This window comes from Vulpes vulpes, chromosome X, assembly GCF_048418805.1.
Source record: "Vulpes vulpes isolate BD-2025 chromosome X, VulVul3, whole genome shotgun sequence".
Taxonomy (NCBI): Eukaryota; Metazoa; Chordata; class Mammalia; order Carnivora; family Canidae; genus Vulpes; species Vulpes vulpes.
In genome coordinates this window covers 119,348,909-119,361,197 of record NC_132796.1, presented here as the reverse complement: position 1 = coordinate 119,361,197, position 12,289 = coordinate 119,348,909, and the positions used below count along the sequence as shown (strand labels likewise).

Genomic DNA, 12,289 nt, shown 5'->3' with positions numbered 1-12,289 from the left:
GCAATCACTAAAAAGGTCTATGTGTCTTCTAAAGTAAACCAAGTGAATAGCAGCTGTGTGCAAGGCACAGTTGGTAAAGGGAAAGGAACCAAGGAACATTTAGAAGAGTCCCAGAAGTAGGCAAAGTTATGGAAAATGTGGCACAATGTGACAAAGCAAGTGTTTTTAAGAAAATCAGCACTATCCAACATGGCAGAGAGGCACAAGAGAACAATGGTGAGAGCCAGCCAGTATAGATCTCATCTCCTTAAGGGGCAGAGGTCACACACTGAGTACACAAGAGGAATTTCACAAATTACACAGACATACTTCATATTAGAAAAGGTAATAGGAGTGAACATGAAGTTCTGATTTTAATTGAAGGCAGACATTAGAAACGACAAATACCCACCATTTGCCTCAACGTGGATGGAACTGGAGGGTATTATGCTGAGTGAAATAAGTCAATTGGAGAAGGACAAACATTATATGGTCTCATTCATTTGGGGAATATAAAAAATAGTGAAAGGGAATAAAGGGGAAAGGAGAGAAAATGAGTGAAAATATCAGTGAGGGTGACAAAACATGAGAGACACCTAACTCTGGGAAATGAACAAGGGGTAATGCAAGGGTAGGTGGGTGGGGGGTTGGGGTGACTGGGTGACAGGCACTGAGGGGGGCACTTGGCGGGATGAGCACTGGGTGTTATGTTTTATGTTGGCAAATTGAACTCCAATAAAAAATAATAAAGAAAAAATAATGGAAAACAGAGCAGGCATGACTTCAAGAGCAAAGGATGAAGTTTCTGAAGTTACTTGCCCCCATAATTATTACATTATATATGTAATAATTGTACCCTGGAGCCCATCCTAATACCTCCTTGTACTCTTGCCCCTATAATTATTATTACACTCTGGAGCCCATCCTAATACCAAGAGTACAAGGAGGTATTAGGATGGGCTCCAGAGTGCAAGTAGAAGGGCACACTTCAAAGAGGAAACTAGGAGTGAACAAGTCTAGATGTTCAGGTTAAGGGTCTATGGTTCCCCATATCCCCTGTCATTAAAGGGGAACCTGGAGGAACAGGGGAATAAAGCAAGAAGTGGCCAATAAACACCTGAAAAAAGTTCCAAAATAAAACTATTTTGCCCTTTTGAAGCTGGCAGGGATTTTTAAAAACTCTAATACACGCTGGCACGGTGTGGTGACATACACATTCTCACATACCACTACAAGAATATAAACTGGAAAGCGTTTTGATAAGCAATTCATAGCACAAATCAAGTACCTTGAAAATTCCTGTTCCAGTTATTCTAGAGGAGAAAAAAAAAACAGAGCTGTAGAGATACATCTAAATGGAAGGATGCTCAAAACAGTGTGAGTAATCACTGTAAAAAGGGAAAAATTAAAGTTTCCCACAACAGAGGAATGAATAAATAAATTATATCTAGATGATGAAATACTCAGCCTTTGAAGATCATGATTTTAAAGAATTTTTAATGACTTGTAAAAATGGCTATGATATAAAATCAAACAAATATTTAAAGACCAAATAAATAAATAATCAATAATAAATAAACAAAAATCAGTATACTAGCGGCACTTGGGTGGGTCAGGCAGTTAAGCATCTGCCTTCAACTTAGGTCATGATCCCAGGGTCCTGGAATGGAGCAACCCCCCCCCATCAGTGGGGAGTGTGCTTCTTCCTCTCCCCACTCCCTTGTTCGTGTTCTCTCTCTTTCAAATAAATAAATACAATCTTTTTTAAAAATCAGTATACAAGTACATGACCATAATCTGTTTATAATTATGATGCATAACTTTAAGTACATACATACTTACATGTGTACATTTAAAAAATGGTAGGAAATACACCAAAACATCAATAGTGCTTTTCTCTAACAAGTGATTTTATTTGCTTCTTTATATTTTTCTGCCTGTTAAATCTTTTTATGCAACCAGCACATCACACTTTTATGATTTTTTTTTTCTTACACTTTTATGATTAAAGCAAGATTAAGAAACTCTGCCAATAGAAGACATCATTTACAAACTAGAAGGGGAGAAATCCCAGTTTCTTCCAGCCCTGAAGCTTAGAACTGCATGAAAGAATCGAGCTCCTATGCAAAATTGCCCACTGGCTTGAACACAGAACCAGAAGTGAGTTTTGTTCTGGCATGAGTGGGGTTAAACTTGGCCTTGAACAATGGGGAGGGGAAAGAGATGTAGAAAGAAGGATCATATATCAGCCCTGGAGGGTTCATTCACACACAAGAAGAGGCATATGTCCTATCAAGTGAGCACAGGTCACTGCCACATCTGAATTCAACTGAGATGGTGGGGGAGGAGGAGATGCCTCTGGCTGCTTACAGAAGTTGGCTAGCTAGAACATGGAGCACTTGTGTCTAACACCTTTGTGAACTGGAAAGGGAAGGCACATTGGCTTAGATGTACCCATAAATGTCTCGAGCCAACTGTACAGGTCTTAACTCCTGGCTCAACCACATATTCTCTGTGTGAATTTGGACCAATTAGGCTTTCAGGGCCGTCATTTCTTCATCAGTGAAATGAAGATGAGGGCAACTACTACCTAAGGCTTTCTGGACCATGAACTACGTTATAGAAAAGTATATATAACTGCATGCCTGGCACACTGGAAATGCTCTACAAGTGTTTGTTATTGTTATTATTTGTTGCCATTACCCACATACTGATTTGAGATGGCCTGAAATACAAATAGTGAATATTAAGGGGCTCAGTTCTAACATGGAGGAAGTCATTGATCTGTCAGGGAGGCCCAGAAGAAGTAAAAACAAGAAAGTAGAGACTTGGGTGAAAATGAGGAAGTTAAAGAGAACCCCCACATCCCAGCATCATCAATCTTCATCACAGGCCTGGGGAACTGTTTAGAAAATGTTGTCAATTAATTTTTTAAGATCAATTCAAGTAGATTTTGCATTTGGTTAACAATGATCCAGGATTGTTTTGAGTTTAAAGGAAAGAACATATTTTAGATGACTTGAACTCCACCACTTGCTCCATTAATACCACTGCAAGGAATTTATCCACAGGACCTAGACTGACAAGTCTGCAAATATGTGGTATAAGTTTGTTTAATTTTGGTGTTGCACAGAATAATGTAAACTTGGAAACAACTTTGTTATCAATTGTGGATTGGGGTAGATAGATTATGACATGCTGGTAAAGTGGAATGCTATGCAGCCATTAAATGGGATGAATCTCCATCTACATCTATATATGCACTGGCACAGAAAGCTGTGCACAGCACATTATTGAAGGCACAATCCCTTTCTGTAGTTGTACAGAAAGAAAGGGATCGAAGAATATATAAAGATTGATAGTGATTGTCTCTGGGAGGTAGGGTTTGAAGACATTTATGTTTTCTTCTTTATGTCTCTATTTTTTTAGTTTCTAGAATGAGCATGATTATCTTTGTCATAGGCAAATCTGATTGTGTAAAAAAAAAATTTTGTGAAATGAATGAATGTCTTTTAAAAATCCACAACAAATAGTTCCTTTTGTCACCCTCCTCCCACCCCTTTTTTTGGGGCCAAGTTGCCATTATTAAGCATGCTGTTCTTCTGACAGTGAGGGAGAATGCAATTGGGAATATCTCCCAGATAATTATGAATGCTAAATGTGAGTAGGTGAGCAGACAACAAAAACACCATACAACATTTAGAATTCTTAAAATGTTCATTTTTCTTCTCAGAACTAAAATTGCAAACTCTATTTCAATTCAGGGGCTCCAAATGCTTAGTTTTCACTTTCTATGAATGGATTGGGTATGAGTACCTCCCATGGGGTATAAAAATAAACATAAAACTTCTCACACTACCAGAAATTGAAAAGGGCCATTGTACTCTTTTGCTGACCATAAGCGTATCAACTTATCTGGCTTTCACTCGGTCACCTGCACAGAAGCCTCATGGAACTACTCTTTTCAGCATCCATAGTTCCTCTGCTGGCTGTAACTTGGAAATTATGTAGTTTGGAAATTGGAATCTCTGATTTTTGAAAAATAAAGAGGATGGCTATTTGTTGTGGGGACACAATGGCATCCCAGAGATCCATTCCAATCACTTGGCCTTCAGGAGAAAAAGGTACTCTAGGATACCCCACAGAGTGGTACAAGAATATCTTCACAGGGCCCAATCTGACTTCTAAGAAGGACTGGAGGAAAGAAAGGAGGATGTGTGTGGGAGCAGGAGTGGGAAGCTCCGCTACAATGAACAACTGGCTTTGCCTTCCCAGAAAGAATGGAAATCTGGTCATCTCCAGAGGAGTCTGACATCGAGGATCAGAGGACAGAGAGACCAAAACCTGAAGCAGCATAAGGAAGTTTATCAATAACTCCATTTGCCACTAGGCTTGCAGAAGGAAAGAGAAACAGAAACTATCAGTTTCTGGCTCCCAAGAAAACACAAATCTGAGCCCTGGCTCTCCAGTCCTAGCTCATAGGATCCACAGAAGGAATGCTGTACTTACACAGGGAGACCAGGGTCCTATACTTCACCAGTGTCCCTTCCTTACCTACATCCCTATCAGCAGGGTCCAGCTCACTCCTACCCTCCTGGCAGAAGTCTGAGGGCACATCTGTGAATATCAAAGACTCCAAAAAGATCCAAACCATTCCTACTTACCCTGAACTTCCTTTGGGAAGGCTGGAGTTGGTAGTGCTGGAGGAAGAGAAGATGGACAGGAAGGTCTCTCTGCTCCAAGTCTGATGCCTACCGAGGACCTAGTATGTGTCTAGCCAAGTACTTTACTCCGTGGAAACTACAAAAAAGAGTAAACACATATCTCTCAAGGAGACAGTCATTTAATCAGGAAGGAAAGAGCTTAAGCAGATTCCAGTAAGTCCCTACATGCTGGGCATGGTGGAGATGGGAAATTCAGCAGCAAGGAACTGGCTCAATTTGCCCCTCGCGGTATATGATGAGGACTCCCAATTCCAATCCCTTCCAGCCCCAGATCTCTGCCTCCTCAATAGATATCTGTCAGGTGAATAATTAAAACAATCTGAGAACAAAAGCCCTGAGTGCAAAGTCAAATAATGATGAGTTTTATTGTAGAGAACACATGGCCTGCTGGAGCAACAGAGAAGGAAGTGAAGTGGGGGTGGGGATGATGAATGACTGAGAGTGACTTTAGGAAGGAGGTGGTCTTTAAAGGAGGGTGACACTTGGATGGGACACCTCACTCCTTTGGCCCATGGCACCAGAAGTCCTTACAACAGCAGTTCTGCCATTGCTTTGCAGGGAGGGGTCCCCACTGCCAAGCCTTCTGCTGGATTACTGCAACTTTCCTGTAACTGGATTTCTTGCCACTTCAACTCATGTTCTACCATTCCATTGTCTACACCAGAGTGGCCATTCAAAGTGCAAACCTAGGTATGGCACGCTTCTTTTTAAAAATCATCTGTAAGCATTCTTTCTCAGATGAAGAAACTACATTCCTTCCGATGATATTCTAGGCCTTTGGCAACCTGGGCCTGATGTACCTGTCTGGTCTCATCTCCTCCTACTCCAGCCCACATAGACTCCATACTCCAGGGAAACAGTCCTTCTCACTGTTCTTGGAATGCATATGTTAATGCTCTTCTAGGTTTCCAATGCTTTTGTACTTGCTTTCAAATACATTCAAGCTCAAAGGTAATTGCTATCTGATCTTAAAAACACCCTCGGGGATCCCTGGGTGGCTCAGCGGTTTAGCGCCTGCCTTTAGCCCAGGGCGCGATCCTGGAGTCCCGGGATCAAGTCCCGCATCGGGCTCCCAGCATGGAGCCTGCTTCTCCCTCTGCCTGTGTCTCTGCCTCTCTCTCTCTCTCTCTCTCTCTATGTCTATCATGAATAAATAAATAAGTAAATCTTAAAAAAAAAAAACACCCTCAACTGTCTCCTTGGGGATTTAAAACATCTAGAACCTCATAATTACATGCATAAGTGAAAAAGATGACCTGATGACAAAAACAGACATACAAATGGACAAAGATTAGAAAGAAATGCACAAATGTGAGATAAGGCTTGTTGAGTAATAGAGTTATAAGCAATTTCTTCTACAAGAAGAAATATGTTAGTGTCACTACAACATATTTTTTACTGATTAAAAAAACAGCAAGCAATAGTGTACCAAATGATAGGAGGCATTAAGGTAAAGAATCTGCTTTGGAGGTAATTATTCAACCAAAAGAGCACAGTGGGCTAGACACCATTATGGAAGAGACAATTTTTCAGTTAACAGTAGGAGGGAATGTCCTGAACCATGTCACAACAGCTAGAAAGAGCAAGAGGCTTGTGCTCAAGACACAGCCAAGACTGCTGCCTGTAAGGGGTGGCGGGCCGTGTCAGGGACCACAATGACTCTAGGAGTACAGGTAAAAGGACGGAAGTCAGACAACTCCTAGATGAGAGATAATGTGATCATACTTGGTGCCTGAAATGGCCACTGATATCTAGAAATGGTACATGGCTGTTACCTGAGAACACACTGGTTTTGCTGCAGTTACGAGGGTTGTACTCTTGGGGGTAGGGGAGTAGTGAATTCCCAAGAAGCTTTATGTTCCTTTGGGAATAGCAGAAATATCTGAGAATGAGAGGAAACAGGAAGGAAAATAATATTTGTTGAGTATCTACACATGCTAAGCACCATGGTCAGAAGTTACATATGGTAGGCCATGAAACCTTCACAACAACCTGGTGAGGAATAGACCTCTTATACCCTTTCACAACAGAAGTACATTCAGAGTGGTTCTAGAACTTGCCTAGCCCCTAGCATGTAAGTGACAGAGCTAACAATTCCAATCCCTACCCCTGTGTATATTTCTGAGCAACCGGAAAGGGATCATAGACAAATGAAAGTAGAGATCATGTTGAGATCATGGGTGCTTTCCTGATGACTTCTATTTTTCTTAATGTTGTTATAATAATGTTAAAGCAATTTCTTCTGACTGGAAGTTATTTTTAAGATTTTATTTATTTGTTCATGAGAGACACAGAGAGAGGCAGAGACACAGGCAGAGAGAAAAGCAGGCTCCATGCAGGGACCTCGATTCGGGACTCGATCCCAGGATTCCAGGATCATGCCCTAGGCCGAAGGCAGACAGACGCTCAGCTGCTGAGGCACCCAAGCGTCCCTTGACTGGAAGTTAAAAAGGAATTAGTTTGATGGATTCCTAGATACCCTACCCCAAATCTATTTAATGTGATCTGAAGACCAGTTTAACAAATTTAAGAATTAGGATTAAAGTCTCAAAAGGCAACTGTTACAATTTTTCAAGTAATTTTTAAAAAGATAAAATAATAGGGACATCTGGGTGGCTCAGCAGTTGAGCGACTGCCTTCGACTCAGGGCATGATCCCGGGTCCAGGGATTGAGTCCCATGTCAGGCTCCCTGTGAGGAGCCTGTTTCTCCCTCTGTCTGTGTCTCTGCTTCTCTCTGTGTGTCTCTCATAAATACATAAATAAGCAAATAAATAAATCTTTAAAAACAGGTAAAATGATAAAAGCAAGCTTTATAAAAGACAATACAAACTAGGGATGGTAGAAAGGGAGGTGGGTGGTGGGTGGGGGTGACTGGGTGACGGGCACTGAAGGGGGTACTTGATGGGATGAGCACTGGGTGTTATTCTATATGTTGGCAAATTGAACACCAATAAAAAATAAATTTATAAAAAGAAAAAAATAAAAATAAATTTATAAAAATAAATAAATAAAAAAGACAATACAGAAAGATCCTGAAATGCCAAAAAAAGCAATCATTAAACTCTATAACCAATTTTTAATAAATAAGAGAATGAAAATATATGACAGTTCCCTAAGAAGCAACCAGAGGCCAGAGATCTTGGCTCAGATAACTGAAGAACTGCAGTGACTGACGCCCTGTGCCAAAAGGGCAGGAGAGAATCTGCATGTTGGTGTTCCCAGAGTGAAGAGATTTTTCAAAGTGAAGTGTGTAGAGGAGCTGGCTTTGTCAGAGGCTGCATCTTTGAGTCCCACGTCACATTCTAAATGCAAAAACCACAATTTTATATGATGGGGACAATAAAGACTAAAAAGGTTTATGCTCCAACTAGTCCATAAAATGCAATTAAAGCCTGTTTATTCTCATATCTGTGACAAAACGGATTCCTTTAAGCTGCTTCTCAAATTCTTTGTCTTAGGTGTATAAATCATGTTTAACAAATGGGCCTAAATTACAGAAAGCAATAGTCTTGTTTAGATCTTAAAGTGTCTGAAAGCCTTGTGGCAATTCCTATGCCCAACACAAGAAATGGAGATAAACAAAACTTGAAATCTGTTTATTTTTTGCTCAAAAATACACTTCTCTGGTCTTGAAAAGAGTTGCGCTGATACTAGATTTGTAGATGTGTATTTATATGCAATGTGAAATGTTTAAAAATTTGCTACTTTGAGGGGCACCTGGGTAACACAAACACAGTTGGCTGATTGTCCAACTCTTGGTTTCAGCTCAGGTCAGGTGATCTCAGGGTCCTAGGATGGAGTCACGCATCTGGCTCCATGTTCAGCAGAAAGTCTGCTTGAGATTCTCTCTCTTCCTCTGCCCTGCTCCCCTTATATAAATAAATAAAATCTTTAAAAAATTTGACATTTTGAAAATTGACCTAAAGGTTAACCTAAAATCACAGTAACCAAAGGTCTTCTTTATTGTGGGTAATACAGTAAAAGACTAAACTCTCTTCTGCCTGCTTTCTTCAATCCAGTGAAAACAACTATCTGGCACCAAAAACTAAGCATTTCCTCCAGGTCTCTGCACAGGCCTGACCAGGCTGTGCTTTTTTAGTGGATCACAGGAAATCCTGCAGGAATCCATCAGTGATTACTTAACTGTCCTGGAAAAAGTGGAGGCTTTTCAAAGAGTTAAAAATAGATCTGCCCTACGACCCAGCAATTGCACTGCTGGGGATTTATCCCAAAGATACAAATGCAATGAAACACTGGGACCCCATGTTTCTAGCAGCAATGTCCACAATAGCCAAACTGTGGAAGGAGCCTCGGTGTCCATCGAAAGATGATGGATAAAGAAGATGTGGTTTATGTATACACTGGAATATTCCTCAGCCATTAGAAACGACAAATACCCACCATTTGCTTCGATGTGGATGGAACTGGAGGGTATTATGCGGAGTGAAATAAGTCAATCGGAGAAGGACAAACATTATATGGTCTCATTCATTTGGGGAATATAAAAAATAGTGAAAGGGAATAAAGGGGAAAGGAGAAAAAATGAGTGGGAAATATCAGGGTGGGAGACAGAACATGAGAGACTCCTGACTCTGGGAAACGAACTAGGGGTGGGGAAGGGGCGGTGGGTGGGGGGTGGGGGTGACTGGGTGATGGGCACTGAGGGGGGCACTTGATGGGATGAGCACTGGGTGTTATTCTATATGTTGGCAAATTGAACACCAATAAAAAACAAATTTATAAAAAAAAGTGGAGGCTTTTTTTTCTTTTACACATTGGTAAGGTAATGTAAATTAGATATTTGAAACCCTTCTTTTTTTTCAGTATATTTGTTTTTTTTAATAATAAATTTATTTTTTATTGGTGTTCAATTTGCCAACATACAGCTTAATGCCACTAAGCTGTGCACTTAAAAATGGCTAGAACGGTAATTTTTGAGATATGTAATTTTTAAAAAAGAGTATAAACACCATCTGGGTTTATTCTTATGTATAAACATCAATTTATACTCTGACATACGTTCTATTCTACCCTGTCTTCTCACTAGTTCTAGAAAAAAAAACTGTTCAGAGGGTATCTTGGTGGCTCAGTGGTTGAGCATCTGCCTTTGGCTTGGGTTGTGATCCCAGGGTCCTGGGATCGAGTCCCACATCAGCCTCTCCCACAGGGAACCTGCTTCTCCTTCTGCCTATGTCTCTGCCTCTCTCTGTGTGTCTGTCATGAATAAATAAGTACAATCTTTAAAGAAAAAAAAACAAGAAAGAAAAAACTGTTCATTTCTGCTCCTGAGCACTTGTCATAGTATTCTCTAGCTTAGAAACTATCATTTCTACATCTCCAAAGGCAGCTTAAATTTCTCCTTCTTTTGCTTCCCATACTACTTCTTATTTAAACTTGTGATATGAGTGGTTAATTGTGCAGTTTCTTAATATTTCATCATTGCATATTCAGATCTTGTCCTGTTTTCTCTCCCCCAACAGGCCCTAATTTCCTTCACACCCAGGACTGGGTCTCACACATGGCATAACCGAGAAGTTTGAGGCACAGAGTATATGTCAAAGGTGTAGTGAATGACCAAATGGTGGGTGGAGAGGAGAGAACTGCAGAAGGGTGTCCTATGGACTCCATCTTCTTTCAAGATGGGCAATCTGTGAGGAGTTTGAAGCTCAACCTCTTGGCGGCCACTGGCTTAGCAGAGACACTGCAGGGCAGAAAGGATGATACACTCTCTACCTAAGAATTGAGGAAGCCTTTCAGAGAAGAAAAAGAAATGCAAGCTCACATCTAAATATCCTGTCAGGAACCTAATCTTTCCCTATTTTTCTGGGTTATGCTTCTGGGTAAGAACAGGGTCCTAGGAAGGTACTGCTGGAGGAGGAGGAAGAAACTGTGAGAAACTCTGGCCCTGTCCTGAAGAAATCTATGGTAAAAATTGACTGGGTACTACTCCCCTGTGAAACAGTGTTATCACCTACCCCCTACCTGCCTTACAGGCACTGAAGTTCAAAACTAGGTAAGAGACATGGCAGTGCTTTGCTCAGTGGCGCCAGAATGAAATAAAAGGAATGACCTAACACCTAAGTGGCAGAAACCTTGGCAAGGCAGGGTTTACACCAGGCAGCAGGTGACATCTGAGCTACTCCTGTATACCCTGCCCCATTGAAGGGGCAGCCCAGAGAACACTCTGGGCTGCGCTGTCCAGTGGGGGCAGCCATGCAGTCAAATGCGTCTGTGTGCTGAGTATGACTTGAGATGTGCTGTACGGGTCAAATACACATTGGATTTTGAAGAGTTGGTGAAGGAAAAAAGAATGTAAAATATCTCGTTGCTAACTTCTTATATTGATCACATGCTGAAATAATACTTTTGGATATGGTGGGTTAAGTAAAACACATTATTAAAGTTAATTTCACCAGTTTCTTTTAACTTCTAATACAGCACACAGGCAGCTCACATTGTGTTTCTATTGGACAGCGCTGCCCCCTAGGGGATGGTGGTGGCCTGACATCTCCAAGGCTATGGATGCCTTCCTGCACCAAACATCCAGTCCTGCAGTCCTCCCACACCTCCCCACCCCAAGCATCGGTTTTCTCTTCCCTCATTCTGGGAAAGTAGCTGGCCCCCCTCCTTCATCCGTAGACTGAAGGGCTCGCCTCTCTGCCCGCACTATCTGAGTTGGTTCCTTCACATCACTTTTCCTTCCCATCTGGAGTGTGGACTCCCACACTGAGCGCTTTAGGTTCCCAGCACTGTGGTAGAGGGGCGCCCCCGGGGGCAGTGCAGGCAGCCCGTGCAACAGCTTACCTCCGGCGCTCAGCATCGCCAATCTCCTCCAGCAAGCTCTCATCTAACTGTCACGCGCGGCCACGCACGGCCGTCACCACGGCAACTCAGTCTCACAGGCCACCTGAGTCACTCGACAACTGTGAGGCCGCAGGCTCAGAAAGGTCGCCAAGCCGGCCACAGGCACACAGGGCGCATGCGCTCTACAGCCACCGCCGCCACCCCGCCCCAGGCTCCTCCAGCGCCCGCCATCGCGTCTTCGGAGTCCAAGCCTATCTGTTGCGCGCTCCTCAGAGAGGGCTATTAGCTACCCCTGGCCCCTGAGGGCGCAAGGAGGTACTCCAGCCTTCCCTAAGGATCCTGGGAGTTGTAGTCCGCAGCCCAGACACAGGCAGGGTCTACCGGGCACCGTCCTTCCACAGGTGGCTAGAGAGGAGGTCGCTACCTTGGCAGCTGCGTCAGCCCCAAGGAACTCAAGGACCAGGACCTCCGTCCTGAGCTAGCACCCACCAGCTCCTTAGGCCCAGCTGCCTGCTAGCACACCTGCAGCCATGGGCGTCCAGACAGAGAAGGCGCCAGTGTAATTACAGGACAAGCACTTGGTGTACCAGCCGACTACAGGGAACAGAGTGAGGTCGTGAAGATTAACTTCCGCCACAGCTATGGGTTGACTGCCTTGCATGAGTCAGATACTATCCCAGGCTCAGGAGTGCAGAGAACCCAGACAGGTATGGGCCCTGCCCTCGAGGAGTTAATCACTTACTGAGCAGTTGAGTCGTCTTGCAAGGATATAGGAAGTTAC

At 42.6% G+C, this 12,289-nt stretch overlaps 1 long non-coding RNA gene across 2 annotated transcripts in view; it reads right to left on the bottom strand.

The window, feature by feature from the left end:
- Window positions 1-11,830, bottom strand: part of LOC140596083 (uncharacterized) — a 35,391-nt gene extending 23,561 nt beyond the window's left edge. For both annotated transcript variants that reach the window (XR_011998122.1, XR_011998121.1), the window contains exons 1-2: window positions 11,509-11,830; window positions 4,644-4,779 (exon numbers count right to left, since the gene is read on the bottom strand). This is a non-coding gene — a long non-coding RNA (uncharacterized lncRNA). The remainder of the gene's footprint in view (window positions 1-4,643; window positions 4,780-11,508) is intronic.
- Window positions 11,831-12,289: the final 459 nt, after the last annotated feature.